Source organism: Protopterus annectens, chromosome 7.part1 (genome assembly GCF_019279795.1).
Source record: "Protopterus annectens isolate FY-2018-M chromosome 7.part1, PAN1.0, whole genome shotgun sequence".
NCBI lineage: Eukaryota > Metazoa > Chordata > Ceratodontiformes > Protopteridae > Protopterus > Protopterus annectens.
The window spans coordinates 246256455-246270162 of NC_056740.1; the positions used below are offsets into that span (position 1 = coordinate 246256455).

A 13708-nucleotide genomic window follows, 5' to 3' on the forward strand; every position below is an offset into this window, starting at 1 on the left:
GGTAATTGTGGGTGGGATGGAGTTCCATAATTTGGCTATGGCGCAAGAGAATAGTGCTTGTCCAGCAGAGTATTTGGCTTTAGTGACCTGTAAGTGATTAAGTGCTTGAGATGGACTTTGGTTCCTATGACCCTGAATTGCATTGTGGGTTTCTGGAGTGTGAATGAATGCAGAAAAATGAACAGCTTGGAACAGGTATGAAGTCTGCATGAGTGGACGAAAGTACTTGTCATTATTCTGAATAATCTCAGTAAAGACAGCAGCTATGTTCCAGACTGTTTTTTACACAAATCTGTACAACAACTTCTATTGCAATCTAAAAATCAGCAGTCATGTACATAAAGGATCTGCTTTCACTCCTCATTTTAATCTACTTAGCTCCACGACCGCACAACAGCAACCCTGGTGAAATGTGTGCTGCTGTAGTCAGCTGTATAAAATTTGGAGTATTATTGCAAATTGGAAACGAGCTAAGTGTACTCAACATGCAGGTAGAATGGCTAGTCATCAAAGTGACTGGCAAACTGCAGGAGTTCTGTGTGTGTGTGTCTGTGTGTGTGTCTGTGTGTGTGTCTGTGTGTGTGTCTGTGTGTGTGTCTGTGTGTGTGTCTGTGTGTGTGTCTGTGTGTGTGTCTGTGTGTGTGTGTGTGTGTGTGTGTGTGTGTGTGTGTGTGTGTGTGTGTGTGTGTGTGTGTGTGTCTGTGTGTGTGTGTCTGTGTCTGTGTGTCTGTGTGTATTAAAATGTATAGTGATGAAGGCTCAAACTGGCATCATAACTGACACATAAATATTTCTAGCCAGAATAAAAGAGCTGCAAGTGCTGTTCTCCCATAAATGAGAATCGTGGGCATACAGTGCAGTTAAAAATGTATATAATTAGCCAGCTGTCTAATGTGTGGCATTGAGGAAGCTATATCTAAAAATGTCACTGCAATCAAATTTAAGTCCAAGGTAAAAATAATCAGGGTTCTTCTAGTATACACCAATGGATGTTACAGTTAAACATCAGTGGGAGTTAGCCAGTTGGAGAATTACTATAAGTGGAAAGTCCATGAAGACTAGAAAAAGAGGGCTTAGGGAAAGGTGAAATGGTGTTGACACTGCAGAGTCCAAGAACTACATGTGACGCAGAGACACCACTAACAAAAAGGCACAGCATGACCATCCATGTAAAACAAGGTTTATTACTTCAAGCTTTCGAGTTGAAACTCTTTTTCAAGAATGAATCAGTACATTAAAACCACAGAATAAATGTAGAACACCAGCCAATCACATAATATATTTTATGAATACATTATTGTATAATTATATAATGTGTTCATGAGATATGTTATGTGATTGGCTGGTGTTCTCTATTTATTCTGTGGTTTTAATGAACTTGATTCATTCTTGAAAAAAAAGTTTCAACTCGAAAGCTTGAAGTAATAAACCTTGTTTTACATGGATGGTCATGCTGTGCCTTTTTTGTTACTGGATTTCATTTTGTGTTGGTTCACTAGTATGTTTAGCTGTTCTACACCTGCTTCTTGGATTTTGTATGCAGAGACACCACAGTATGGAAAGGCAAAGGAACAAAGGATGTGCATACACCTAAGAATACCTAAAAACTTTACATATTAAATGTGCAGCCATGGAAGTGGTTATCATGGACCTCATTAACAAGGACATTGGCAACCTCCAATTAATCCCACACAGTTTGGCATCGTCAAGGGGAGGTCATGTCTGCTAAATTTGTTTAACTTCTTTGAGACAGTCACTAAAGCCATGGACAACCACCTACCTTGACTTGGCCAAAGCCTTTGACACTATTCCTCACTCAGGCATAATAGGTAAACTCTCACAACTAGGCATCAATCCATATGTTACCAGATGGGTAGCAAAATGGCTCACTGTAGAACCCACGTAGTAAAAATAGGGGAAGCCACCTCAAGCAGTAGACCTGTAACAAGCGGCATACCCCAGGGTTCGGTGTTGGGGCCTCTGTTGTGTGGGATATAATTTTCTGAAGTGTAGGCAAAAACCAGTGGGCTATGGCTGACCAGGTTTGCAGAAGACTGTAAGCTGGGTGCTGTCAGTTCCCCTAGTGATGTGGACATCCTCCAAGAGTATTTGAGTTTCAGAATTCATACCCTTCAGAAAATTTATGGTAATGCAAAACCAGTTTACCTTCATAATGCCGATCTCATTATGGTCGACCCCATTTCCGCGAATACCGAAGTGCAACTGTTCAAAACGTTGAACACCAAATGTCCGAACGACAAAATCTCGCCCCCTTTTTGACTCATGGTAGCACTGGTGTGGAGGTGTGGCGTGGTTAGAAATGTCGAAATTCAAATTTTATTCGACATTTTAAAGTTTTTGTGGTTCTGGTTTCGCAGAAATGGTTCGATGTGGCCGGTCACTCATATGTGATTGCATTATGAAGGTAAACCTGCAAAACCTGTTATTCTATCAACTTTCTAGGCCTGTAATAGCAATATTTAAAAAAACAAATAATCTCCGTGGTATCCCCGAAGTCTCAAAACAACCAACCAAAGTGTAGTGGGTCCAAAAACAAAACAGTGTAAGAAACTTCTGTGTGTGGAAGATTTTCAGTCCATATATTTTTAGTTCATCACTGTATATTAATCAGATTAGACAGTAGTAGAAGTAGCAAACTTAAACTCGTCTTAAGTCAAAACACAACAAAAAATAATAACAGAAAATATATAATTGTACAGCATTACTAAGTATTCGAAAGTAATCCAAGCAAGGCAGGCAGTCTGTTTCCAGTCGAAAAACTTTGTCTGTGTACTTAATAAAGGATTTTTGACTGGAAACAGACTGCCTGCCTTGCTTGGATTACTTTCGAAGGAGTAAAGAACTGGTTTATAGGATTATATTGAAGTTTTGTGTGATGGAAATATGTCAGCATCTCATGCTGAATTGTGTGTTGGTTGTTAGTTGAAACACATTTTTCTGTGTAATATCGGTTACTATGGTACCTTGGCTACTGGAAGTGGGGGTGGAGGTTCTCCAGGTGCTATTTGCAGAGAAATGCAAGGGTGAGTTTGAGCTGCCAGAAGTACATGCTGTAGTGAATAACTAAAATGACAGTGGTAGTGTGTGCCACCTTTTTCTTTGCAAGTGAATGATTTCCTTGGGTAGCATGCAAAGTAAACAGTGTTTAACTTGATGGTAGGTTTGTGATTAGGTTATTGAAAGCTACCATCCTTGTACCAGTAAGAAACTGTTGCTTACATGCTAACCATACATGTTCACAGCTCTATCGCAGTCCATCTGAATTTCATGAATTATATGAAGAACTTTTCAAAAGGCCCAGTATTAGTGGTACAAAGTACAGACCAAGAGTCACAAATTCACCCAGGGATTCCACTTGTGTCTCTCTTGCCTGGATATTTTTGTGTTACATTGTGGATGTAAAATGCTTCCTCCAACACCATTAACATATACTACAACTATGGCTAGTTTTAATTATTTCCTTATTTTTTTAAAGAAATTGTTAGCCATTGTTTTAAAAATAATAAATATAACTAGGAATAAAGTAGTTGATACTAGTTACTCCTTTTTTACTTTTCAGCATGCCTTCTGCATCATGAAAAAATAAAATTGGTACAATGAAAAGAAAAATAGCGGATGAAAGGAGAGTGTTTCAGGAGAAATGGACTGATGACTATTTCTTTGTTGAATCGAATAATAAAGCGCTTTGCTTACTATGCAGAAAAGTGGTATCCGTTTTCAAGGACTACAGTTTGAAAAGGCATTATATTCAAATGCACCCTAAATTAAGTGAATTGCAAGGATTGTGCCGTAGACAAAAAATATTAGATTTAAAAAAATCTTGCATTCCAACAGCTGGTTCGAAAATCAGCTACTCAGCCTGATTCCTTTGTCAAGGCAAGTTATGTTGTAGCAAATTTAATTGCTAAAAAATCCAAGCCATTTGCTGATGGTGAATTTATTAAAGAATGTCTTCAAAGTGTAGCAGACATAATTTGTCCTTAAAAAAAAAATCTGTTTTTTGTTAAATAAGTTTATCACGCCAGTCGCCAGTCGCTAGGTGTGTGGAAGATATAACCAAATATATTGAAAATACTTTGGAATCTCAGTGTACTACTTTCAAGTTTTACTCCATAGCTTTGGATGACAGCACTGAAGTTTCAGATACAGCACAACTTGCCATATTTGCTCGAGGTGCTGACAATGATTTCAATATTACTGAAGAACTGGTCTCTCCGGTTCCAATGAAAGTCTGCTGATTTGTATAAAGCACTAAAAGCAACTTTGGCAAGATTTTCCTTAACCATCGAAAACATGTCTGGCATAGTAACTGACGGTGCTGCAGCTATGCTTGGAAAGAAGGAAGGACTAACAACACTAATGGAAGAAGAAGATGCAAACAGATCAGTAATGCACGTTTCATGAAGTACCACTGCAGTATACATCAGGAAAATGTGTGTGCACTGACTTTAAAAATGGAAAATATTGTGAATGTTGTCATTAAAACAATAAATTTCATAAGATCCAAATGATTAAATCACTGCCTGTTTCAAGAGTTTCTGAATGCCTTGGAAAGTAGCTATGGAGACGGTGTGTACTTTACTGCAGTAAGGTGGTTATGTCGTGGTAAAATGCTGAAACATTTCTATGATTTGAGAAGTGAAATAAAGTGCTTTATGGAGTCAAAATGAAAGCCTGTACCCGAATTTGAAAATGCGAATTGGATGGCTGATTTAGCATTCTTAGACATAACTGCTCATTTAAACGACCTGAACCTGCGCCTCCAAGATGAAAATCTAAATGACATGTTTCAAACAGTGACTGCATTTGAAGTGAAACTGAAATTATGGCAGTGTCAGATTAAGAACAATAACTTCATTCACTTTGAAACGTTGTCTGAACAAAGCCACGTAAATACTGAAAAATATGCGGCATTAATTGTTTATCACAGGAATTAGAGAGTAGATTTCAAGATTTTAGAAAATGCCAACATCATTTCAGTATATTTGCTACTCCATTCTCAGTTGGCATCAACATGTTGCCTGCAAACCTGCAACTGGAATGCATAGAGTTGCAGTCAGATACACAACTTAAAGAAAAATTTGTGCAAGTGTCTTTATTGGGCTTTTATAAGTTGTACCTGCATAAAAAAATGTCCGTCACTTCACGAACATGCCCTGTTCATGACATCACTGTTGGGGAGTACGTACATTTGCGAGCAATTTTTTTCTCGTATGAAGTATACAAAAAGTAAAATCAGATCTAATATTTCAGATGAGCATCTTGAAAATACTCTTCCCATCACTACTACCTCTATCAAAACAGATGTAGACGCAGTGGTATCAAAAAGACGTTATGCTCATAATGTTTATATTTATTAAACAAAAGAACAATCTTGATTTGACAGCCTGAACCTCCTGCTACGGATACTTTATGAAAGTATAACAAGAACTAGGACCAATATGTTTGAATTCTGCTAAGGTCTGTGCCTGGCTGCACCCTTGTGAACAGGTTTTAAAAATAAACATTGCCTCTATTAATAAAGTCAGTTATTTGTTGAAATTTGTAAAAAAGTAGCAAACACTGGAAGACCCCTTTCAAAATTTCTGCAAACATTGGGAAACAACTCATATTGGAGACGTATAGTGAGCTAAGGGAGAAGTACAAAAAGGTATTATCTGATGATGCTATGCCTCATTGGGTGGATCAGTACAAGTCGTCAGCTGAAATGTGCACTCATGCATATTGGAGAGGCAACTGCAAAAAAGCAGGTGTGAGATTACCGTGTGAAATTGGAGTGCATTGCCGCATATTATCATGTTCTTTGTGGCTCCGTACTGTGTGTGTGACCAAAGTTGAACGTGTTCTAGCATCTGTTAGTGGAATAAATGTAAAAATACAAATTGGTCATTTTTAAGAAGTAAAGATGGACAAATAATTGCAGCTCTTATCATTCCTGCAAGCTGTGCATCACCACTGATAAACCTTCTTTCATCTTCAGACCAGCCTCATTAAATAGAAGTGCAGCAGCAACAAATGTGGCAACAACTTCATCAGAGTAGTCTCACTTTATCGATGCTACAGGTGATGAAAAGCAGAGACATTTGCTGCGGATTACTTGACAGTGCCAGATATAGTCATGACTTGGATAATTTCAGGGACAGATTTAATGTGCATTTCAAAAGGAGTGCTCACTTTGATAATGCCATTTAAGATGGCAAATAGAAAACTGGGGGAACCATCCTTAAAGTAAAGATTACAATTTGAAAAGGCATTATGTGCAAAAACATGCTGTCATATTTGATGCATTTCAAGTAATGTTTCATAAAGACCAGATAGCAGAATTGAAAATTAAACTTTCATCTCAATAAAATCTTTTTTAAAAAATTTGCACCTCAAACAGGCTCTGTTTATAAAAGCTAGTTATGTGGTAGCAAATCTGATTGCAGAAATCAAAACCATTTATTGATGGTGAGCTTATTAAGCAAAGTATGGAAAACATTCCAGATATAATTTGTCTTGATATAAAAATGGATTTTTCTAAAATCTATTTTCTCTCCAGACTATTAACAGGTGAACTGATGAAATAGGAAAATCTATTGAAAGATATTTGAAGAGTACAGCTGCTAATTTCAATTTTTATGCTTTGGCAATAGATGAAAGTACTGTTGATAAACCTATTGCTCAACTTGCCATTTTTATTGGAGGTATTGATAACAAATATAATGTTACTGAAGAAATGGCTTCTTTGGTGCCATTAAAAGACACGACTAAATCTCTTGAATTTGCTGAAGCAGTAGAAATTATGTTACAGCAATTTTCTGTAACCTTATCCATAATATCTGGTATAGCTTCTGAAGGTGGAGTGGCATTTGTTAGAAAAAGGGGGGACTTGTAAAATTATCACACAAAGCAGTTGCCGACAGAATCTCAGGCCTGATGAAATATCACTGCATTGTACATCAAGAAAATGTATGTGCAAAAGCTTTAAAAATGGATAATGCCACGCAAACAGTCATCAAAACTTTTAATTTCTAAGATACAAGGGATTGAATCATCGGCAATTCCAGGACTTCCTTAAAAAGTATGGATGCTTATTTTGGGGATATTTATTTTTCTGAAGTAAGGTGGATGAGTAGGGGTAACATGCTGAAAAGATTTTATAATTTGCGAACTTGAAAGTGAAAAATTGCTCACAGATTTAGCATTTTTGGTGGATTTTACCACTCATTTAAATGAGTTAAACATGCATCTCCAAGGTGAAAATCAACTTATCTGTGTTATCTTTCAAACTGTAACAGAATTCCAAATGAAACTTCAATTATGACAAGTTCAAGTTATGGCAAATAATTTTATGCATTTTGATACGTTGGCTAAACACAGTCCTGTGAACAGTGAAAAATATGCAGCCTTGCTTTCTGTTTTGATACAGCAATTTCAGAGTAGGTTTCAAGATTTCCGAAACAGCAATTTTTTGGTATATTTTCAACTCCAACATATTTAAATTTCTAGTCTCCCACAAGGACACAAGTCATCTTCAGCAGTTGCATTCTGCTTGCTGAGCACACTCAAGCAAATCTGCAGTCTGCGGCTACCACCCCACCCATACAGTGTAAGAAGGAATCAGTACTGCAAACCTAAACAAGGATATACATTTTGAGCCTCAAGAACATGGTCAGTCCACCCAGGCATTCTACTTGTATGTTTTATGAGAGCAAAGATATAACATTAGCAGTATTTCTTAGTAATTCTCAGCGTGCTAATAAAACTGACTGTTGTAGCCTTGTGTCCTCCCCCCCCTCCACAAGCCAGTGCAATAATCCTAACTGTCCAATAGACAGTAAACATTTAATTCAGATCCCTGTGACTAAATTAACCATCAAGCAGCCCTCTCCGTGGTTTCTGCCTTAGTTTGTATCACTTGGAGTCCCACCTATTTATTTGCATCTCTAGACATTCCCCTTCATTGCTAATGTATCTCCCTACTCTAATCCATGCACAAACTGGCTACTATTAAGCAAGTCACTGTGAAGATACACTCCCAACCTTAATACACTTTGCTGTCTCTTCTCTACTTCACTTTACAGGTAGTTTGAATTATTACTTACCCCTTCTGAGACCTTCACTGATAGATTTCCACTGATTGCCTCTCTGGTTTCACTGGTTTCTTTGCATTCCACCTGGTTTACACCCCCTTGTGCTATCTCCCTCCCCAATGCTAAGTCTTTATTAGAATCCTGCTGAGCATGGAGCCATCTTTAAATGTCTAGTCTCCCACCAGGACACAATGCATTCTGCTTGCTGGTAAGTCATTAGACCTCAGCAATTTGTTTAAAGTGTTTATATTTGTAAAGCAATACTTACTTTTTACTCTTGTCTTGGTGGGCTGTGCCCCGCTCCGTTCACCCTCGCTAACGCTCGGGCTCTCTCCGCTCTCCTGCCCTGCCCCCTATTCCTTCCTGCCCCACTACCTCTACATTTATAGTAATCACAGCCACACCCACAGCTCACCCTCAAATCACCTCCACCAATCACAGCTCCTCAAGTCAGATCACATTATACCCCACCAACTTGCTCCACCACAAAATACTCCCAACCACTCTCATTCCCACTAGGCATTATTTACATCACCCACACTACTTACCCATCCACATATAGTGCAACTTTATAATTCCTATCCAGACCCCCACCTAGAACCAACTTAAACTTTATAACCATGACTATCACACAACTAAGTCTAGTCTGTCTTCTCATAATTCTTTATAACAGCACAAGTTATCACTCTAGCAATATCCCTAAACTTAGTAGCACAACACTATATTATAAACTCTCATATACAGACACCCCACATTATAATAATATCTGCCCACAATTGTTCAAGAACTACATAACGGACCAATTCAGAACTAAACACATATGCTGTCATTCCTACTCCAAAAAAACACAATACTTTCTCACACTCATCACCAAACTCCAACATTTGTGTCACCATTTTAACACCAGGCTCACCATAAGTGGCAATATCTACCCTAACCCAGGTCCAGATCCATCCTGTCCAACACAAATGTCAGAACATAACACCCCCACTATCTTCATCCCTGGGCAAGTCAACAACAGCAGCAAAACCAGCCATCTTTTAATGCTAAATATTAGTATTAGAAGTATCAAAAAATACAATACCTGAACTCCATGCCACAATAGCATACTACTCCCCAGACAGTTTCTTTAACATAAACCTGTCTAAATAAAAACATAGCTAACTCAGAAGTTCTACCTACCAGCTACAATATCATTAGACAAGACAGACCACTTTGTAAAGGTGGTGGAACTGCCTTACTGTATAAGTCCAACTTAACTGTACGTCAATTACCAAACTCCTACCCCTGCCCCAATAATAGGGACATACTTATCTCACAACTTCAACTTCGCCCTAAAGAAGTCATCACCACAATTGTGATCTGTATTCCACCTGGTAATACACCTGCTAGCCTTGAAGACTTCTTATCCTGTTGTTCTTCCACATACTTACAAGAAACCCTTATTCTGGGGGATTTCAACCTAGATTGATTCAGCTGCATATCAGAACCACCAAGTAATCTAATAAATCTCCATGGCTACCAGCAGCTAGTCCAAATTCCAACTAGATGTGATAAATCTAAAAGGGAATCCATCCTTGACCTGGTCCTAACTAACAACCTCGCATTGTACCCCCACACAGGCAGTCTCCCAGACACCTTAAGTGGCCACAACATAATATACCTTATACATAGTAGAACAAGCATATGTTAAACCACTAACTGTATATCCACTAGAAACATAAAAAGAAAATCTCTCCTGAGGTCCTCAGTACTGTATTGTGTAACTGTGACTGGACGCCCCCCCCCAAAAAAAACCCTCCCACTTGACCAGGCTGTAGCATATTTCAACAAAACATTTCTACAACACCTAGACACTGTCGCTCCATTGCACAAAATCAAGGTTAGAACCTCTGCAAACTCCTGGCTCAGTAAAGAAACGAAACAAATCCTCAAGCCCAGAGACACTGCCTGGCTGTACTATCAAAAAACAAAGAAACACAAAGCCTAAGTACCAAGAACTGCGCAACCGTGCAAAATAAAAATGCATAAGGCTGGACAAAAAAAATCCTACTACATGACATTACAAACTAAATACCAACACAACCCCCAAAAATTTTGGAAAAATGTAACCCCTGACACTAAAGTTCCCATTAAAACACAATTCAACTCCCACTTTGTGAGCTCAATTCTATCCGTAGTATCACAGGACAATTCCTTCCTCACTATCCCTCCCAACATAAATAACACTAATACAAGCTTTGCCCTCAAAACAGTTTCCACCACTTCAATCAAAAGCATGCTCTCCAAACTAAAAACCTCATCAACAGCAGCCGACCTACTCCCCAGCTATTTCTTGAAACTCACAGCAGATGCTATTGCTATCCTAATCTCCACTCTCATAAACAGATCAGTTGTTGAAAACTATGTGCCCAAACTCTGGAAAATATCTTATGTTACACCCATACATAAAGGTGGGACCTCCAGTGAACTTAATAACTACAGACCCAATGCTTTACTCTCCCCCCTGGCCAAAATCCTAAAAAAATGCATCCATACCCAGGTGCTAAACTATCTCCTAGACAGCAACATCCTGTCACCTACTCAGCATGGTTTCAGACCTGCCCATAGTACCACTACAACCCTCCTCTGCTTCACAGACACCGTAAATAGTCTCAAATCCAAAGGCCTGCAGGTGTCAACTCTTTTTTTGGATATGTCCAAAGAACTTGACACAGTCTCGCACCAAATTCTGCTAAACAAACTAAACCAATATCATCTATCAAATTCCACTCTTACCTGATTCCAAAGCTACTTAACTGACAGGTACCAAGCTGTGAAATGGGAAAATTCTCTCTCTCTCCTCAGCTGCCCATAACCATAGGAGTCCCACAGGGTTCTGTCATAGGACCACTACTATTCACAAATGACCTCCATACCTCCACACAGCATGCATCTGTTATTCAGTATGCAGATGACACTACCTTAATCTGTGCTGCACAAAACATTCCCACCCTCCTGCAAACAACTCAACTAGCATTCTCTGATGTTGAAAACTACCTTACCAAAGCCCAACTTATCCTCAATCCAAAGAAAACTCAGCTTATGATTATAATCACTTCTAACAAAAACACTGACAACAGTCAATTCACTATCTACTCCACAAATGCTACTCCAGTCGCTCCAGTGGCACAGGCTAAGCTATTGGGAATAACCATAGACTCCCACCTAAAATTTGATAGTCATCTCAACTTAACTTAACTTTTAAAACAAGTACATGCCAAAATGGGATCACTTACCGTATCAAACCATTTCTTGCCAACAGCACAAGATCAGCCATTGCTCGCTCCCAACTTCTATCCACCTTACTTTATGCATCTCCCATTCTGACTAATCTCAACAAAACTGAACTAAGCAAAATGGAAGCCTGCTATAACAGAAGTGCCCACTTCGCTGAAAATTGCTCATGTAGAACTCATCACTGTACTGCTTTGAGTCAGCTCCACTAGCTTGAACTGCCCAACCTCCTAACCTACGATCAGCTCCGCCTCTGTCATTCGATCTGTTACCTCCCCAGTAAGTGTCCTGCCCTCAAAAACCTAGTACAACATCACTCTGCCAAAAGGCCTCTTAGATCATCAAGCAAACTACTACTAGAAGTCACCAACAGCTACAGTAGCTTTGGTGATGCACTAAATAGTAGTTCAGTGGCTAAAAAATGGAACTCTGTCCCCACTAGCATTCAAAACACATCGTCCAAAGCCTCCTTTAAAGACCTCATCACGCAACATCTCAGGCAAAGTTGGCAGTGCCATGATTGCTCCCCAGGCTAGTGAAAGCGGATAAGGTACACATACTAAACTTAGAGTACTTGATAGTAGTTTTCAGTCTTACTCAAACACTGGCTAATCTACAATGTATGTACTGTACCTGTGTACTATGTATGTATTCGACCTGTGTTTCCAAATTTCAGCTGTACACCACAAATCTGTTAATTACCTTTATTTTTAAATTAATATTTTTTTGTTTGTTCTCTCCACTGTAACTGTTGATGTACTGCATACCACTGTAAAAACATGTCTTCTGTAATTTGTGTGTATACTGATCATGTCTAAATAACTAAATGTATCTGTAATTTTTCTATATGGAGCTTTTCTCCCCGGGCCTCTGCTGAAAAAGGGCCTTTTCGGCTCAGTCAGACACCCCCGGTTAACAAATGTAGAATAAAAAGATAAAGTAAACTCCATTTCCATTTGACATACATACATTACTTGTGAATTTTCAAATGGAATGTATTGAACTGCAATCAGACATTCAACTCTGAAAAATTTGATCTTGTCTCTTTACTAGACTTTTATAAGACCTATCTTCCCAGAGAAAAATATCCCTCGCTTCACAATCATACCTTATTTATGTCGTCATTATTTTTGCTGTATGCACATCTGTGAACAACTATTTTCAAGGATGAAGTACTTGAAGAGCAAAATTAGATCAAATAATTATGAGGGGCACCTGAAGATCTTACTAAGAATTGCAAGCACTTCTGTCGAACCAGACATTGATGCACTACTTTCACAAAAAGAATGTCCATTATACCAGTAGTGACGACATACCTACTGCAACGGAATTGGTAACAGAAGAATACATCAGCACCTTGGATGACATATGGACATTAAGGACATGACAGAAAACATGGACATCTTTAAGAAACCAGCACAATCAAGAGGTATGATCTCATAAAAATGGAAGGGTTCTGTACCTGTTTATTTGTAAAAAAAAAAAAAAAAAATTATTAACTAAGATGTTAGAGTTAACTGTTAAATTAAGAATTCGAAAGAGAATTAAAATTTTAAGCAAATGTTAGGCACTTATTACATTTATTCATTGTTCAAATGCACCTACAGTATAGCCAGGAGGTTGACATCGGTCGCCCGCGGCAGCGAAAGAGTTAACTATATGATGTATTTTATATGCGGCCCCAAGACTATTTCTGTTCACTCAATGCAGTCCCGGCAAGCCAAAAGTTGGACACCCCTGGTCTAGGCCTTTATTTTCCCTAGTGGCATCATAGTTTCTCAGACAGATGGGATCTGGTAATATTCCTTCAGGAGTCCAGATGGCAATGGGAGTCTATTGCTCTTTTTTGGGGGGATCACCCCTCATTCTGTAAAGAAAATAATCTTCTTTCCTGTACTTTAGCGAAGGCAGACGTTTTTATCAAGAAACTTCTGGTGCCAGAAAAAGAACTTGGAGAGTAGTCCTAGTCCTTCCTGTGTTACGGTCTTCAGCTTCTTGGTGTTACATTTAAAAGGTGATTACCATCTCATTCCACATTTTTTGTTGAAGACTTTGTGTGTCTGTCTTACCCTATGGGCAATCCTTTGCACTAAGGGTATTTACAAAATGTCTGGACCTGTAATTACTCAGTGCAGACTGCAAGGTGCTCACAGCTGTCTGTTTTTAGACAACAGTCTTATTTGCAGACTAATAAGGAATTTCAGGTGAACTTTCTGAAATTATCTTTGCTTCGCACAGATTAGTTTTTCTGAGAAGTCTTTGAATGCATACACAGGAAGAGAGTCCGCCTTGGGTTGGAGTAGAACTGTACAAAGAAAGTTTCCTGATCTTCTCCA

The 13708-nt window shown here is 38.6% G+C and overlaps 1 protein-coding gene across 1 annotated transcript in view; it reads left to right on the forward strand.

Annotated features, from left to right (window-relative positions):
* Positions 1–13708, forward strand: part of LINS1 (lines homolog 1) — a 578944-nt gene that overhangs the window by 526448 nt on the left and 38788 nt on the right. The window lies entirely within an intron of this gene.